General features: G+C 43.8%; 1 protein-coding gene across 1 annotated transcript in view; it reads left to right on the top strand.

Annotated features, from left to right (window-relative positions):
* The first annotated feature begins 564 nt into the window (after positions 1 to 564).
* The window catches only part of CPEB1 (cytoplasmic polyadenylation element binding protein 1), a 100849-nt gene continuing 82829 nt past the window's right edge, over positions 565 to 18584 (top strand). Inside the window, exon 1 of the mRNA XM_030931162.1 lies at positions 565 to 1006. The gene's annotated coding sequence lies outside the window, so the exon portion shown is untranslated. The remainder of the gene's footprint in view (positions 1007 to 18584) is intronic.

The raw sequence follows: 18584 nt of genomic DNA, 5'->3' as shown, positions 1-18584 counted from the left end.
GCCAGTAGCGGCGGCGGTCCCCGCCGGGTTCCGGGTGGGCGGCGGAGCCCTCCTTGGCCCGGCCTGCTGGGAGGGGCGGGGCACGAGGGGGCGGAGGCGAGGGCTCGGGCGGGGCAGACACAGGTGCTCCGCATCCGGCCGGGGGGCGGCTCCGAGGAGCGGCTCGGAGGAGCTTCATAAGCTGCCGGGGTGTTGGGCTGCGCGCCGCTCGCTGCAAAAATAGTGCCCACGTGCGTGCGTGTCTCTAGCCCGCCGGCTGGCCGGCCAGCCCGTCAGCCCCGCAGGGCTACACCGGCCCCATGGCGTTCCCACTGGTAAGAGCCGCCCGCCGCTGGCCTGGGCGGGGCCGCGTCCCGGCCGCACTAGCTAACGGTCCGCGCGCAGCCGGGTCCGGCGCAGCGGTACACCCATCCCCCGCCCCGTGCGCGCGAGTCCCGGGCGGGGCGCGGTCACGTGCCCGCGGGCGTGGGGCCTCGTGGGGGGGTGGAGGGCGAGGGGGGCAGGGAGCCTCCTCGTGACTCAGGGCCTTTGGGCTTAAAGGCGCCGCAGCCCTGCGGGGGTGGCCGGTGGGGCCTCCGAGCCGCACTGCGGCCTCCGGGCGGTCTCGAGCGTTATGTCCAGACAGGAGCTGACCGGACATAAAGGAGCACCGGCGCCCGGAACGTTTCTTTTTCACATTGCCGTCGCACTGGAGACCCGAAGCCGGGGACGCTGGAAGCTCACCCCCCCCTGCGGGTCTCTTTCGCACCGGGCGCGCGGTGGGGGGGGCCCGGGCGGGACGGGGCTACTGACTACGTAGACTCGGTGTTCCGTGGGTAGCCCCACGACGGCGGCGGTCTGGGCCCCTTTAAGGTGTAGGGATCAAGCCCCTCGTGCGGCTTCCCAATCCCGGGCAGGTCACGTGGCTTCACACCTTCCCTTGGCGCCGGAGAGGTAGTCCTGGGGGCGGGGCTGACCAGGTAGTGTGGCTCGAGGGCGGAAGACTGGCGGGGCTGGCGGCTTTGAGGTGGGTCCTGGGGCATGGGCGGGAGAGGGGTAGGGTTGCAGGCCGCGGAGGTGTCACAGGCGGGGAGCGACCAGAGCCGCCTCTGGGCTGTGCTGTCCGGACTCTCAGCCTGGCGAGTGGGTGCATGTGGCCTCGCGTTCTGGTCATTCTCCTCAGTACGGGACGAGGTCAGGTGCCCAGACTCAGGGGCGGCCTCAGGTTTGGCGGAGCAGCGGCTGGGGCCCTGGACGGGTCGCTTCCCCGATGACGAGCTGGTTGGGCAGGCCTGTGCCCGCCTGGAGTCATCCGGGAGTGGGGGTACTCACCCACAAAGGGGCCCTCACCTTGGGGTGTCCCACCCGGCGTCATTTCCCGGAGCTTTTTCATCTCTCGTGGGTTCCTCATAGCTTGAGACGACCGAGGCTTTGCTGCCTCATTCCTAGGGGACCCAGGGAGGCCAAAAGGCCCTGTGAGCGGCGCCGCGCTGACCCCGTGACCGAGAAAAGCCAGGCGGACCCCTGGGCTCTTGGGTGCCTTCGTGGGCGCGCGCTTATTTTTCGGGGGCATTTTGCTTCCTGCAGCCCTGGTCCCTTGCACCGTGCTCTCAGCTGGGGTTCCTTCCATGGGGAAGAGAGTCGGGAGCCGAATTCGCTCTTAGAAGTCGGGGTGCCTCCCGCCAGGCCCTCCTGGGAGGAGGCCAAGTCCCTCCTCCCGCGCCCCGCGCCTGCAGCCCCGGCCCTGACTGATGCCGCATTTCTCTGGCAACCGCTTCCCTTGGTCTCCCTGGCTACCGCCCTGCCTCCCCGCGCTCTCTTCTGGCACCTGAGTCCACTACTGGGCTGTGTCATTGGTGGAGAAGAGGGACAAGTGGGTGGGGTTCCTATCCTGGAAGGCACAGGTGCACTGCCCGCCTCTTGCCTGCCCCTCAGGTTATTTTTTAACCCAGCCCTAAGAGTGTCTGCTAAGGACAGTTTGCACCCTGAAGCTCGTGTTCCGTTTGAGTGTAGGGACACATGCTGGGTTAAAAAATAAAAATATATTCGAACAGGACCCAACCTTGGAAACCTCAAGTTGGTGATTGTTTTCCTGGTTGTTTTTTTTTTTTTTTTGCATAGTTAGAAAAGCTTGTGGAACTCAGTGGGGCTATTGGCTGTCGGAAAACCCTGGGGACGGTGTTTTGGGGACTCATCATTGGTCTTTTATTTGTCCTCATTGAGCACATGGAACTTGTGGCCGAACTGTATTCCCAGAGCAAGTTGCTGTAGAGTTTGGTTATTTATTTATTTATTTATTTATTTATTTATTTATTTATTTATTTTTGAGACGGAGTCTTCCCCTGTCACCCAGACTGGAATGCAGTGGTGTGATCTCGGCTCACTGCAACCTCCGCCTCCCAGGTTCAAGTGATTCTCCTGCCTCAGCCTCCTGTGTGGCTGGGATTACAAGCACGCGCCACCATGCCCGGCTAATTTTTGTATTTTTAGTAGAGACAGGGTTTCACCATGTTGGTCAGGATGGTCTCGAACTGCTGACCTCGTGATCCGCCCGCCTCGGCCTCTGAAATTGCTGGGATTACAGGTGTGAGCCACATCGCCTGGCCCAGTTTCGCTTTTTTAAATTTTTTGTCACGGCGATTTAAACTTTGGGTGGCCTGGCAGTGCCTGCTCACTTTATAGAAGTAGAATTTGGAAGTTGACTACTCTGTATGTAAGTCAACATTTGTAATAAAAAAGTATGGCTGGGCGCCATGACTCACGCCTGTAATCCCAGCAGTTTGGGAGGCCGAGGCGTGCAGATCACCTGAGGTCAGGAGTTCAAGACCAGCCTGGCCAAAAAGGTGAAATCCCGTCTCTCCTAAAAATACAAAAATTAGCCGGGCGTGGTGGTGGGCGCCTGTAATCCAAGCTACTCGGGAGGCTGAGGCAGGAGAATCGCTTAAACCCAGGAAGTGGAAGTTGCAGTGAACCGAGATTGTCCACTGCACTCCAGCCTGGGCGACAGATCGAGACTCCGTCTCAAAAAACACAAAACAAAACTTTGCTTCCCCTCTCTGAAGGGTTTGTCTTGTAAACAACTCCATGGTCTAGGCTCCCATGTGTGGGAGGGAGGTTGTGCTAGCCTGTGCAGCACATCAGAGGTTGAAGAGCTGATGCTTGTGGTGAATGATCATGGAAACGTTTGCAGTTTGGGTTAAGCCATAGGCGTTTGATACAGGAATGGTTCTGTGGGCTTATTCTTTCACTGTAGTGCACAAACCAGTGCCCATGAAGCAAAAAGTGGAGGAGGAAGATAAAGTAGTAAGACTCCAAGCTCAGCACCAAACTAGTGAGCTAATGATAATAGCTGCCTTAATAAGCATTTTCACTGAGCACAACTATTAATTTTACTCTTAGTCTTTAAAATGGGTTGCAAACTCAAACCCTACAGGGGCCAGAGGTAACATAAATGAGCAAAGGAGGAGGAAGGAAAAGTAATGGCTTCTGAACTGCAGAGTATATGCCTCTCTGAATGGAACAGCCGCTAGCTGATTGTTGCCCAGCAAAACTGTGGGCCCAGAGTTGGTGGATCTTTGACTTGCTTCTAAACTGGTTATCTCTATTTTGATGAATCTCCTGACTTTTAAATGTAGCATTAAACAAATTTTAAATACTATGGACCAAATGTAGCAAGTCTTTAATGTTGGATTCAACCTGAAGGCTAGTTTGGAATCTGTCTTAAAACATCCCTTTTGGATTTCCCCGCTATTTTTCAGAAAAGGAAACAGGCTTAGAAATCAAGTCACAAGGCTGTGAAGTGATGGAACTGAGTGTGAACCTAGGTCTTTCTGGTGCCATAGTGCAGCGTATTATGTGTGTTCTGTTATGTCAGAGGATCAAGGGGTTATTGGTGGCATACATTGTAGAAAAAAGGTAGTGGTCTGGGAGCTGGTCACATTTATAGGCAAAGTGAACCTTAACTGCATTGGCAGGAATCCCAGTTGCTGTAGAAGTCAGTGTGGGTCTTCTGAGTGTGAGTACAGCAGTGCTGATGTCAGAAGGAATGTGCTGTGTCTATCATTCCACAATGTATGTCAGAGCAGTTAGCTGATCCTGAGAGCCCGAGGTCTGGAGATGCAGGCTCCTCCCACTATGGGGGTGACCCTCCCAACCCTCTGCACAAAAGACTCCTTTTTTCAGGACAGTTAAAATTTCAGTAACTTTTCCTGTCTGAGGCAAGGCAAATTTGAAATTACATAATTGTTTTAAGACCCGTGAAAGTAAAATGGAGCTTACTAAATCTCACTTTGTCTGTCTTAGCTAAGATTCCCGTAATGCTGTCTCTCAGATTTCCAGGAAGAATTAATAAAGGTTAAAACATGTTTTAAATGCAGTATGTGGTAAAATCTTCTGAGATAAGCTCCCAGGGCATAAAATAGCCCTGCCCCAGAAACGAGGGACTGGGGTTTCAATTCTGGATAAAACTTAGAGTCCCAGCATTGTACACAACCAAACTTACAGATGTAAAGGAGTATGTATATTTTTTTTCTATATTGCATTTCCAAGAAATTTTTTTTTTTTTTGAGATGGAGACTCACTCTGTCGCCCAGGCTGGAGTGCAGTGGCACGATCTTGGCCCACTGCAACCTCCGCCTCTGGGGTTCAAGCAATTTTTCTGCCTCAGCTTCCCAAGTAACTGGGACTACAGGCACACACCACCATGCCCAGCTAATTTTTGTATTTTTGGTAGAGGTGGGGTTTCAACATATTGGCCAGGCTGGTCTCGAACTCCTGACCTTGTGATCTGCCCGCCTCGGCCTCCCAAAGTGCTGGGATTACAGGTGTGAGCCACCGTGACTGGCCGCATTCTCAAGGATTTAAAGGAGTAAAAAGCATATTCAGAACTTCTGCCAAAGAATTTTTTTCTGTGAGAATGCAAGCTAGATAGCATTTTTTCTGTGAGACACAAGCTAGATAGCTTTCTTACCTGTGTCCTGGAAAGTTTTTGGAAAGATGAAAACTTTAAAATGTTACCTGCTTCTAGCTGCTTCTTAGCAACCTTTACCAGCAAAGCACTCAGCTATGAGTTCAGTGTTTATGGATTTGGGGGTGTGGAGTGTATTGGGGAGGGGAACGGTGAGGTGACTAAAGTAGCTTTCTGCTGGTATTATTTTTGCATTTATAATGTTAGGTGTTGTCTGTGCAAACTTTCTCATTCATTGGTTTCAGGTCCCTTAGCTAAATGATTATTTTCTAAAGTTATGTTTATTTTAAGGGAAAATTAGAGTATTTGTACTTCTGTCTTACAGTTTGAGACAGAAATGCACACCAAACCTAAATATTAATATTTAGACTGTTGTCTTTAGTAGCTAGTGGTGGAGGTAGTAAAAGAATCATGGGATCAAATAACAAATTATTTTTTCTGCTATGGAGAAGTTGTGCTAATCTTACCCTGTTCTGCAAATCTGCTTTTCCTAGGCAGTATATAAACTGTACTGGCTCTGGGGAGAATTTGCCAGAAAGCCCCTGAGGCTAAAGGGTTGGAAGGAGTTTGCACCTAGAGGTTATGGTAAGGGAGGTTATGTAAAGAATTTTGCTTCTTTTTTGAATTAAGACCAAGAAGCACTGATTGCACCGTTTACCGTTTCTTAAGCCTTTTAAGATTTTATTATTAAGATTGTTTTTGAGACTAGGTCTTACTCTGTCACCCAGGCCGGCGGGCAGTGGTGCAATCACAGTTTACTGCAGCCTCAAAGCTCCCTGGCTCAAGGGATCCTTCAGCCTCAGCCTCCCAAGTAGCTGGGTCTAGAGTCATTCAACATGCTTGGCTAAGTTTAAAAATTTTTTTTTTCGAGATGGGGTTTCACTATGTTGTCCAGGCTCATGCTGGGCTCAAGCCATCCTCCTGCCTCAGCCTCCCAGAGTGTTGGGATTACAGGTATGAGCCACCATGCAGGCTCTTAAAGTCTTTTGGTCACTATGAACTTTGCTTCCTTTGCACCCAACATTGCAGTTTTGGAAATGCCCTTAGCTTTTTCCTGCATTGTTGCAGCCTGTTTTTTAGGTAAACCTGCTTATGAGAGTGTCTTATCTTCTGTGAGCACAGATTCCGTAGACTGAAAGTTTTTATGTTGAAGATAGGACCCACCCCAACAGTGCATTTCTCAGTTATAGTAAACTAGCTGAAAAAGAATGAAGTAAAATGTGCATGATGTATGTAATATTTCATATTTTCATAGGAAAATTGTCTGACTTGCTGTTAAAAGTTAGTATCCAAATTTCAGAGTGCTAAATTCACATTGTAGATGTAATTTCCAATGAATTTTGTTAGGTGTCATTTTAAAGCCCAATGTTAGGGATTATTTTGCCACCCTAATTTATAATGTGATTTTGATTAACTTGGACCTGGGAGGATTCCTGACTGAATGGGGTTGAGCTTTACTTTCAGTAGTTGAGGAGAACGCTTAGGCGTGGATAACCTTTGAATTTTATTTTATTTTATTTTTTTTGTATTCCTGAATGGTGGAACAGTCCTTTTAAATTATAGTGAGTTAACACTCTTTGTTTTGATTTAAGGCGTTCGTGATGAGTTCCCTTGAGGTAACAGGAGAATCCCCAGAGGGCAGGTCTAAAGGTTGGTTTGTATGCTAAAAATGGGTCATAGTTGCAAGTAGCTATTGATTCTGGGAGTAACTTGACTAATAGTGTTACTGGTTTCTTTATTCTTGGCCAGCATAATATGCTGCTTTATGTACCATCCTGACGGATTTAGCCCCACTGCCTACAATCCCCTTTGATAAAAGTGTGGGGGTAGCTCTCCTCTGTTGGAAGAGAACAGTTACTTTGAAGGGCAGGTTGGTTTTTTTGTCTTTTTACAGAACACTTAATCTCTTACTACTTAACACCTGTGCTCTCTGCATTCTGGCTTTGTGCTCCTGGGTTCTGGCCCTTCCACCATCTATCTGTCTCCCGTGTGTCTGCCCTTTCTCCTGAGGCTTTTTGTTTTTGTGTTTTTTTAAGCTGTAATCTTGGAATTGTTTTGAAACTCAAAATGTGTTAGAGACCTGTCTTCTACATATAACTTAGAGTTGACACCAAAGCCAGATTATAATCTCTGACATCCTCTTTTCATGGACTAGGAGAATTAAGTTTAGAATGAAAAGGGATTACCCTAATTTTGTACTGTGAGCAGGGAATAAAGACAGAACTGGAACCCAGGTTTTCTCATTTCTACACTAGTACTTTTTCTAAAATTCACACACTCTCACCTCTGCTGCTCTCTTATTGTACTTAAAATGTCCATTTGGTTTGTAAGACTCTAACTTCCTTTTTATTTTCTTCTTATCTGATCAATCTTGTCTTGTCTTGGTACTTGCAGGTTTCCTTTTCTCCCCAAATGCCACGTTATTCACAGTTCAACCCTGTTGGATCATTCCTGTCTCCTTATATATACAGGAGGCCCATGTGTTCTGTAGAAGCAAGCACCAGTTGTCTGTTGTGTGCCCAAGTTTTAGATTGAGTTCTTTAGCCTTGGTTGTTCTGAAGACTTATACTTGTGATTGGACTACGGAATGCATGTGTCTGAGGTATGTTAAACCCAGAAGATAAAAAACAAAACCAATGTCTTCCTTCTCCTCATCAGAAATAACATCAGAACTAGGCAGGTAAAAGATTTAAAGGTTATTGCCAAAACAGGCATAGTGTGTAGGGGGTGGGAAAGACATTCTAGGCGAAAGGAATAACGTGTGTAAGGACAAGGAGATATGAAACAGGGCTGTTTTTAGGCAACTAGAAGTACAATATTGCTAGAATTTTAAGCACAAGGGATACTAGCCTATGACCTAGTAATCCACTTGTGTTCCTATATGCAAGAGAAATGAGTACATATGAGTATAAAAAGGCATGCACAAGAATATTCACAGCAGTTTTATTCATAATATTCAAAATCTGAAGAAAAGGCAAGCTGGTTGTGGCGCCTGTAGCACCAGCTACTGGGGAGGCTGAGGCAGGAGAATCCCTTGAGCCTAGGAGTTCAAGACGGGTCTGGACCACATATCCAGACCCTGTCCCTAAAAGTAGGACAAAACAATAAACGCCTGTTATGTTGAGTCCCCCAAGACAGTGCCCAAATTAGATGATTGACTAGGAAGATTCACAGGACTCAGCGTATAGTGGTACTCATAGCTAAACTTACAGCTAAAGGACACAGAAAAAACCATCAAAGGGAAAAGGCACATGGGGTGAAGTCTGGTACAAGCTTCCAATGTTCCTTTTCCGGGAGAGTTAAACAGGACATAGTTTAATTAATTCCCCACAACTGACAACATATGTAAAATGTCGCCAGCCAGAATAGCTTGTTAGAATCTGGGCACCCAGAGAGAGAGAGAGAGTGTGTGTGTGTGTGTGTGTGTGTGTGTCTCTGAGGAATGGTTAAATAGGTAGCCTCTGCCTGAAATGTACCAAAATTTCAGACTCCGGGAGGAAAGCCCATGTTCAGCATAAACCATATTGTTTGTTCATTTTGGGTATAGTAAGTCACTCAGTTCTGGGAATGGTGGGAACTCAAAATTTTAAGTTCCCAGATGGTAGCTAAAAGACACCAGTCAGACCTGTTATTTTAAATCTTTTCTGTACACCCTTGAGGAATATGGATAAATATATATATCCACATCTATTAATATGTAGTACTGCACAGTAATAAAAACCCCTGTTCTATACTTCAATGTGTAGACATGTCAGATACTAAGTTAAGTGGGGGAAAAAAGACCTAAAAGAATACCTACATGATTGCATTTATATGAGGTTCAAAAATAGGCAAAACTAATTGGTAACAACAGAAGCCTGAATAGTAAACTCTTTGGGGATAGTGTGGGAAAGGGCACAGGGGAACCTTATAGAGTGTTGGAAATGTTCTTTATCTTGTTATGTGTGGTGGTTGCTCCGGTGTATACAGATAAGTGAATCTTAATCAAGATACATACTCATAACTAGTGCCCTTTTATTGAGAGAGAACACAACAGAATAAAGTAGGAATAGACTAGGAGGGTTCTAACTTGATCACTAAGCTGAAGCCAGACCATGAAGGGTTTTATATGCTATTGATAAGGAACTTGGCCTTTACTCTGTGGAAGTAGTTCTCCAAGCTAGGTCTGTGCCTGCCTAGTGGTCACCAAAACCCTTTAAGAGGCCACAAAGTCAGAAGTATTTTTATAATTCTAAGACATGGTTGATTTCTCTTCCCCCACCCCACTGTATTGACATTTGTACCGATAGTGCAGAAGCAATGGGGGTGGATAAAACAGCTGGCACTTAGCAGGAATCAGGACAATGTCATTAAACTGTGGTAGCAGCCATTGTATTTTTCATGCTACACATTCCCAGAAAAGCCGGTGTCACTTGCAAATGTCCTTGAGGAAGCAGTAAAATTAATTTCATTAACTCTCAGCCCTTGAATATGTGCCTTTAATATTCTGTGTGACAAATGAGAAGTCAGTATAAAGTACTTTTACTTCATATCCAAGTATGGTGATTATCTCAAGGAAAAGTGTTTATGTGACGGAGTTTCAAGAATAAGCCTCTTTTTTTCCTTGGAACACCTTTTTATCTTTATCAGAAGAACAACTAACAAATTATGGTTATTGAACTTTGGGTATTTGGCACACATTTTCTTGAAAATGAACAAAGTAATCCAGTCACTTCATAAGAAATACCTCACTATATTTGTTGCCACTGATACAATTTGAGCACTGAAGGAAAAAAAAAAGAATTTTTGAAGACCTTTATCTGCCACCACATGAGCTTGACACTTGCCCCAATACTTAAAGACCCCGATGAGATTGGTGGTACTATTTACTATTAACTAGTGTGTCAACATCTGTTATATTTGCATAATTCAGGCAGTATTTGTCAAATGACTAACATATGATAGAAAATCAGATAGGAGTAAAAGATCCATCCAAAATGCAAGATTGACCCATGTGTTTTAATGTAACAGCATATGAAGAGTACATATGGTTTCAGATTCCATATTGTAACTAATCTTTAAGAAGTTACCATTTGTTGAGAATTTGGTATAGTATTAATAGCCACAGTTGTCTGAAAATGGTATTAAAATACTCCTTTTTCCAACTACATATCTGTGTGAGGCTGGATTTTCTTCATATACTTCAACCAGAATAACACATGACAACAAATTAAATACAGAAACAGACCAGAAAATCCCGCTATCTTATATTAAACCAGATAGTAAAGAGATTTGCAAAAATGTCAATGCCACTCCGTAAATTTTTTTTTTTGTCTTGGAAAATCATTGTGTTAATATGTAATAGGTTTTTTAACGATTAATAAATCTACCCCTTTTCTATTTCTAATGGGTGCATATTGATATGACCTACTTACACAAAAAGCTCTTGAGTAATTAAAATTGAAAGTACTTAAAATTACCTCAGTAATTTTTAAGAGTATAAAGGAGTCCTGAGACCAACATGGTTGTGGACCACTGCCCTCTGGAGTAGGTGATTAGATTTGTACTTTCCAAAGATCCTTTAAGAATATCCAGGTAGTCCCAGCACTTTGGGAGGCCGAGGCGGGCGGATCACAAGGTCAGGAGATCGAGACCATGGTGAAACCCCGTCTCTACTAAAAATACAAAAAAAAATTAGCCGGGCGCAGTGGCGGGCGCCTGTAGTCCCAGCTACTCGGGAGGCTGAGGCAGGAGAATGGCGTGAACCCAGGAGGCGGAGCTTGCAGTGAGCTGAGATCGCGCTACTGCACTCCAGCCTGGGCGACAGAGCGAGACTCCGCCTCAGAAAAAAAAAAAAAAAAAAAAAAAAGAATATCCAGGTAGGAATGAAGACCTCTTAAAAGACTCAGGAAATGTCCATAGGATTTGATAAGGCACAGTGAACTTGGTTTGAAAAAAAGGTGTTTCAGAATAGCATGTGTGGAAAGGGAGAGAAGCATCTGATGCTTGCCTTCAAGGATTAAAGAGATGAGTAAAGGCAGTAGAGATGGGGTACTCTATACGGAAGGCTGATGGGGATGCTAGGGAAAGACAGGCTGGCTACTAGAGGAAAGAGCAGGGTTAAGAAAAGTTCTAAACATGGGAGAGAGCTGATCATGTTTACAAAGGTGTGAGAGGTGTGGCAGGGATAACTGACCAAGAAGCCCTGAGGGTGTGAGAAAAAATGAACTCCAAATTTGCTCTTTAAATAAGAAGAAGGATACCCTGTCAGTAAGTACAGAAAAAGGATAGTAGTGGAAGCTGTGTCAGATCGGCGAGGGCAAGAGTAGGGTCATGTAGACCAACTGTCCAGAGCCTTTAGTTTCTTTTATTCCTCAGGAGAATTTATGAGACTGTCATTCTCACATTACAAAGAAAAAGACCTGCTTAGAGAAATTGAAAATATTGGTCAAAGTTCCCCCAATTAATGGAGCACTGGGGCTTAAATCAGAATCCCAGACTCCAGGTTCCCTCTTTCTTCTACATCAGGGCAGCCTGAGAAGCTTTATACAGAGAGGTAATGGAGACCAGGTCCGAGAACAACTCTGAGACAACTCTGGAGCCTTTGTGTTTTTATTGATGGGGAATGGTCTGTGGTCCAAACCTAAAACCCCAAATCCCAAAATGACTTTAGTGGCTGAGAATTTTGACAGGGAGAAGAGGTAGAATTGATGAATATTTCTGTTGATGTATCTAAAAGCTTAAGAAAGGAGTCACTACCATTTATGAAGGTTATGAGTGAGGTGGTAAAAATACCTGTGACAGGAGTGTGATACGGTTCTGCCTTTCATGTGGTAACTGTATTGAGTGCTTGCAAATGCAGCAGATACTATGCTGGGGCACTGCTGAGATACAGGTTGTGAAGGACCTTTATAGTTGATCAGATTGGTGAGCTAACAGTCCATACAGTTAGCAGTGTGACAGATAAGTGATGAGAGTTACAATTTTAGTGACCATGTGCTTTCAATATTCTTGAGCTGTTTTGGTATGAAATGTTCTCTAGTGTTCTCATAAACCTGTCCTGGAAATTGTAGTATTTCCTTTTCCAGACTGAGTTAAGAGAGCAAAAAGAATATTGGACAATAGATGTACCCTGTGAAAACTGAAGAATAACCAGAGATGGAAAGGGAGAGCCAGGAGAAAGTGATTCCTGACTTGAGTGGAGAATAGCTGAAGGGTCAGATCCTACAAAAATGCAGAGTAAGATATCCTGGAAGTATCAGTTGGGTTTGGCAGCTCTGAATCATTAATTTGGGAGCAGTTGTTTAGTGTCTTTTTGGGGAAGGGGAGAGATTAGTGCTGGCAGGACATTGTAGATTGAGAGGACGAACAGGAGGTTAAATAAAGATCACATTTTTGAGAAGCTTGATAGTGTAGCAGAAGAAAGATGGCAGTGAATTGGGAGGATATTTTAAATCAAGGAAGGTATGGTGGTTTTTTAAGGTGGAAGAGTCTTGAACATACTGACAAACTGAAGGAGCCAGTGGAGAAGAGAGGAAAGTCAGGTGATGCAGGGAGAGGAGATATTGTATCTGTTGATGGATTCATCTTTCTGATAGAGGAAGAAGGTTAGGACCTGTAGCTTTATCTCGTTTATTCCTGGTAAGCCTTCCTGTCCAGCCCTGTTGGACCACTTTGTTTTCTTGAATTTACTGTGTTCTGTATTCTCTCTGTGCTTGTTCTCTGTGTGTTAATGCTTTCTCATGCCTGCTTATTGAAATTCTGCATTTTCATTATTCTCTGGCCAAAACTCCTGAATTGTGAAACCATTTTAGACACCCTGATTTATTCCTCTCTTCTGTAGCATTTTGTGCTTGATCTCTACTTACCTAACTAGATTTGGTTCTTTTTCCTACCTAAATAATTATCCTGAGGGCAAGGAGTATGTATATGTGTATATGTATATATGTATATATATATACACACACACATATATACGTGTATATATATATACACACACATATATACGTGTATATATATATACACATACATATATATGTGTGTGTATATATATATACACGTATATATGTATATATATATATCTGTAATCTCAACATCTAACCTAGTGGGTTGTCAGTATTTATGAAATAATATTAGGTTGAACTATGTGAAATTGCCATTTTATTGGTTGAAAAAGGTAAAATACTGACAGTTTCATATGACCAATCTGATAAATTTTTATTCCTGACATTGCATAGAAGACTTGAGGTAGGACCAAGGAGAAGGTTAAACACAGAGAAGCATCTCTCAGCAAACTATAAAGTCATTAAAGTAGAGCCAAAAACTTGGCTTTGAGTGAGCTAGTGACTAAAGCAAATAGAGAAATTTGGCTAGAAGACTTATTTTCTTCCATGAGGAAAATGTATTCTTCATGAGAATCTTTAGCATGTCCTAATCTGTGGTCTGAATGACATTTTTCTAAATGAGTGTTCATATAAGGGCTCTTCAAAATTGTAATAAAGAATATGCCCAAAATCCTGAGTATCCATTCTATAGAAATTTTGTTTAGCTTTATTGTTAGTATAAAACTAAAGGCAGGCCGGGCATGTATGTGGCTCATGCCTGTAATCCCAGCACTTTGGGAGGCTGAGGCGGGTGGATCACCTGAGGTCAGGAGTTTGAGACCAGCCTGGCCAAACATGGCGAAACCCCATCTCTATTAAAAATATAAAAAATTAGCCAGGTTTGGTGGCACGTGCCTGTAGTCCCAGCTACTCGTTAGGAGTAGGCACGAGAATTGCTTGAACCCAGGAGGCGGAGGTTGCGGTGAGCCGAAATTGTACCATTGCACTGCTGGGCAACAGAGCGAGACTCCGTTTCAAAAATAAAAATAGGAAAAAAATAAAGGCAAATTGCCAGAGTACATCTCAGCAGAACCAGTTATTTGGGGCATCTAAGTATATTGCTTTCTGTTACTCTGGCTTAATTTAAAAACAAAGTCTAAATGTTCAAGACCAATGCATTTAAAAAACATCTGATTAAATGGAGAAAAAATGTTTCAGAAACATTTTTCGTGTAAACACATTTTTTGTCAGGAGGATTACTACACTCCGATCCATTTGACCCCAGTTTTAGAACTCTCTCTGGAGGACTGAGTAAACCTTGGGCCCTTCAAGCTGTCTTCTATAAATTTCTCAACTAGCTGTTAATCCATTGTACATGATTAATAGTAATAGTCTTGAAGGATCTTCAGCATTGGTATTATGTTGTCAATTAAAGGCAAACTGAATAAAAATCAACCCAGAGATGGTAGTTGGCATTCATTTACGACAGATGAGTATCCCCAAATCAAGATTTTGAGCTGCCAGAATGGCCATCCTATCACAGTGCTGGGTCTGGGGAGTATGATATTTAAAGGCAGGGCCAAGGTTTCCAATTTTTTTTTTTTTTTTTTTTTTTGAGATGGAGTCTTGCTCTGTCAGCCAGGCTGGAGTGCAGTGGCCCGGATCTCAGCTCACTGCAAGCTCTGCCTCCCGGGTTTATGCCATTCTCCTGCCTCAGCCTCCCGAGTAGCTGGGACTACAGGCGCCCGCCACCTCGCCCAGCTAGTTTTTTGTACTTTTTTAGTAGAAACGGGGTTTCACCATGTTAGCCAGGCTGGTCTCGATCTCCTGACCTCGTGATCCGCCCGTCTTGGCCTCCCAAAGTGCTGGGATTACAGGCTTGAGCCACTGTGCCTGGCCAAGGTTTCCAAATTAATTGTACATTTCTTCTATACAAATAAGTATAAAATTTGGGGATCTTATTCTTTAACAAACATGTCTACATAATGTGGGTTCAGATTTTTAAAGAAAAGGTTATGAGTGATACTTCCGAACCACAGATGGAAAAAAAAAAACAACCCCAGTTATATGCTAAAACAAGTAAGCTTCTTGATGAACTTGGCTAGGATGAATAAGTTGAAACCATACCTCTGAGTAACGGATATAATTTAATAACATGTGGAATTAGACATTTGACACTAATAAGGTATTTATTGAGCGTATCCATGTACTTTATGTATTTCTGACTACTACAAAGTCTGCAAAGTAGGTGCTACCCACTTTTTTTTTTTTTTAAACCTTTAGGTAACCAAGGCTCAGAGTGATACCTAAGTGGTAGACCTGGTGTTTGTATTCCAAAGCCTGTGTTCTTTCTGCTTTTCGAAACAATGATTCCCAGTTTTAAGGAGGAGGAGGAGGAGGAGGAGGAGGATTTTCCTTTATGGAGGAGGGGAATGCTTTTCTTCAGACTATCTCCCTCACCTTTGTTGTCCTAGTTGATTATCATGGCTGTAGGAAAACAGTTTCATGATAGGAGTGTCAGCTCTTATCTGTTGGAGAGGAGAAAATTGAGGCCTGATCTAAAATAACTTGTATTAGGGCCAGGTGCTATGGCTCGTGCCTGTAATCCCAGTGCTTTGGGAGGCTGAGGTGGGCAGATCACCTGAGGTCAGGAGTTTGAGACCAGCCTGGCCAATATGGTGAAATCCCCTGTCTCTACCAAAAGTACAAGAATTAACCAACTGTGGTGGCACACGCCTGTAATCCCAGCTACTCAGGAAGCTGAGGCAGGAGAATCACTTGAACCCGGGAGGCGGAGGTTGCGGAGAGCTGAGATTGAACCATTGCGCTCCAGCGTGGGCGACAAGAGCAAAACTCCATCTCAAATAACATAAAATAACTTGTATTAGGTGAGTTTCCTCAAAAGCCATTCTTTCTAACAATAGGTAGATAGGTAGAACTAGTTTTATCTTGAGGGTATTTGTCTCTATATCACCAGCATTAAACAAAGAATTGTTTTTAAATTTTTTAATTAAACAATTGTTTTTCTTTTACAGCATTGCCAAGTAATTCTTCCTGTTGACTCCTGGTTTTCGGTAGTATTAAAGTTTGCCCTCTATTAAGTCTCTGATTTATCTAAAAGCCTTCTTTCCTGTTAAAAGTAAAAGACCAACAAGACCAACTAAAGGTCAAAAAAAGCTACAAATGACCTCACTTTATGGCAAAATATGCTAAAAATAAGGGCAGGAACTGTCAGGCAATAGTAGAATAACCAAGAGAAAAACATTTTTTCTCATGGTAAAACACTGGTCTGAATGCAGATCTATACACTGATGAAAGTTCAGATAGACCAAACAAAGTAAATGGGTCTCTGAGTATGGGGTGGATAGTAGGTTTCTGTTTTGAAATGAGGAACTGTGAATTCATTTAACTGGACAATTTAAAAGGATCAGTATTGGCTAGGTGTGGTAGCTCATGCCTGTAATCCCAGCACTTTGAGAGGCTGAGGCAGGAGCAACACTTGAGTCCGGGAATTCAAGACCAACCTGGGCAACATAGCGAGACCTTTTCTCTGAGGGGGGGAAAATAGCTGGGCATGGTGGCGCTTGTCTGTAGTCCAGCTACTTGGGAGGCTGAGGCAGGAGGATTGCTTGAGCCCCGGAGTTCAAGGCTGCAGTGAGCTATGATTGCAGCACTGTGCTCCAACCTGGGGGACAGACCAAGACGCTATCTCTTAAAAAATGTGTGTGTGTGTGTGTGGTGTGTGTAAATATACACAATACACGTCGAGCAGCCCTAATCTGAAATGCTCCAAAATCTGAAACTTTTGGAACACCAACATGTCACAAGTAGAAATAACACACCTGAATTCATGATGGGTGACAGTGAAAACACAGAGTTTAATTTCATGTACAGAATTACTAAAAAATATTTTATAAAATTAACTTCAGGCTATATGTATGAAATATATATGAAAAATAAATGAATTTGGCCGGGCACAGTAGCTCACGCCTGTAATCCCAGCACTTTGGGAGGCTGAAGTGAGCAGATCATGAGGTCAGGACATCAAGACCATGCAGCTAACATGGTGAAACCCTGTTTCTACTAAAAACACAAAAAAATTAGCCAGGCATGGTGGCGGGCGCCTGTAGTCCCAGCTACTCAGGAGGCTGGGTGGGAGAATGGTGTGAACCCGGGAGGTGGAGCTTGCATTGAGCCAAGATCGTGCCACTGCACTCCAGCCTGGGTGACAGAGCGAGACTCCATCTCAAAAAAAAAAAAAAAAGAAAAATAAATGAATTCTGTGTTTAGATTTGGGCCTTATCTCCAAGATAGCTCAATATGCAGATATTCCAGAATCCAAAAAAAAAAAAAAAAAATCAAAATCTGAAACACTTCTTGGTCATCTCAGATTTCAGATGAGGGATACTGAACCTGTAGTGGATTCAGCCCTTAGGTCTATTTGAATCATATCTCGTCTTTTTTTTTTTTTTTTTTTTTGAGACAGAGTATCGCTCTGCCCCCAGGCTGGAGTGCAGTGGCCGGATCTCAGCTCACTGCAAGCTCCGCCTCCCGGGTTCACGCCATTCTCCTGCCTCAGCCTCCCAGTAGCTGGGACTACAGGCGCCCGCCACCTCGCCCAGCTAATTTTTTTGTATTTTTAGTAGAGACGGGGTTTCACCGTGTTAGCCAGGATGGTTTCGATCTCCTGACCTCGTGATCCGCCCGTCTCGGCCTCCCAAAGTGCTGGGATTACAGGCTTGAGCCACCGCGCCTGGCCCATATCTCGTCTTTTAATTAAGCATTTTAAGTCAAATGATTAGGAGGAAGAGTTAGGGGGTACCAGGAATAGAAGGGCCTGGAGTCTCCAGAGAAATAGTTGCCATAGGTCTTTGGTTCACTTAATGAGCCAGGAGATCCTTCCTCAAGGATCCCTGTCATGGCCTCTGAATAATAATAATGATACTACTGATAGACAGTTTTCATTGTTTCAGCACATAATTACATACCAGGCCCTATGCTAAGTACTTTGTGTGCATTAATTCACAAAAAACCTTATGAGATAGTGTTACTTTTATCCCTATTGTACACAAAGGAGAGTAGTAGATCTTTCCCCATCTGACAGTCGTAGCTTTGATTTTTTTTTTTCCTTCTAAATTGGTTAAGACAAGCATTGGTAATTATAAGATGAAACAGTTTGGAATATACATTGAACACCTCATTCACTTTTATTATAATTATAATGTCATCTTAAACTAGAGCTCTGGCTTGATGTACTTGAGAGAAGGGGAGGGAGGCATGTCAGATATCATTTGCTTTGATTTGGGAATCCTGTTCTAACAGGATTAGGAGTGGGGCAGGGTGACCAGACATATTCCTAAATTATATATTTTTTTCCAGGCCCTTTGAAATAGTAAGATTTCCTTCCTCTCCTAAGGAATACCTTTCTCCCAGACTCCCAAGTCTGCATCTGTCCCCTAGACTACTGTGGTACTTTCTCACTAATCCTTCTGCCACTTATCTGTGATGTATTTGTTGGTGGTCTCTTTCTAAGACTCACATTGTTATTTACTTGCCTTTAGATGTAACAAGGATCTGGAATCTATATGTGTGTGTGTGTATATATATATATATATATAGTATTTTCATTACAGTAATTAAAAACTAGGTTAATTTTTGTGTATTGAAAAGACAATGCTGACTCCTTAATTTGGCATATGAGGCTTTTCCAGTCTTCTCTCCTATACCTAATGCTGCACCACACTGGACCTCTTTTGATAATGCCTCTCTACTCTCTGTGTTCTTCAGAACTTCCTCTTTACTCCCATTTCCAGGCATATTCTGTCCAAGCCAAGGTG

The sequence above is a fragment of the Rhinopithecus roxellana genome, chromosome 5 (assembly GCF_007565055.1).
Source record: "Rhinopithecus roxellana isolate Shanxi Qingling chromosome 5, ASM756505v1, whole genome shotgun sequence".
Lineage (NCBI taxonomy): Eukaryota > Metazoa > Chordata > Mammalia > Primates > Cercopithecidae > Rhinopithecus > Rhinopithecus roxellana.
This window is presented reverse-complemented; position numbering and strand designations above follow the sequence as displayed.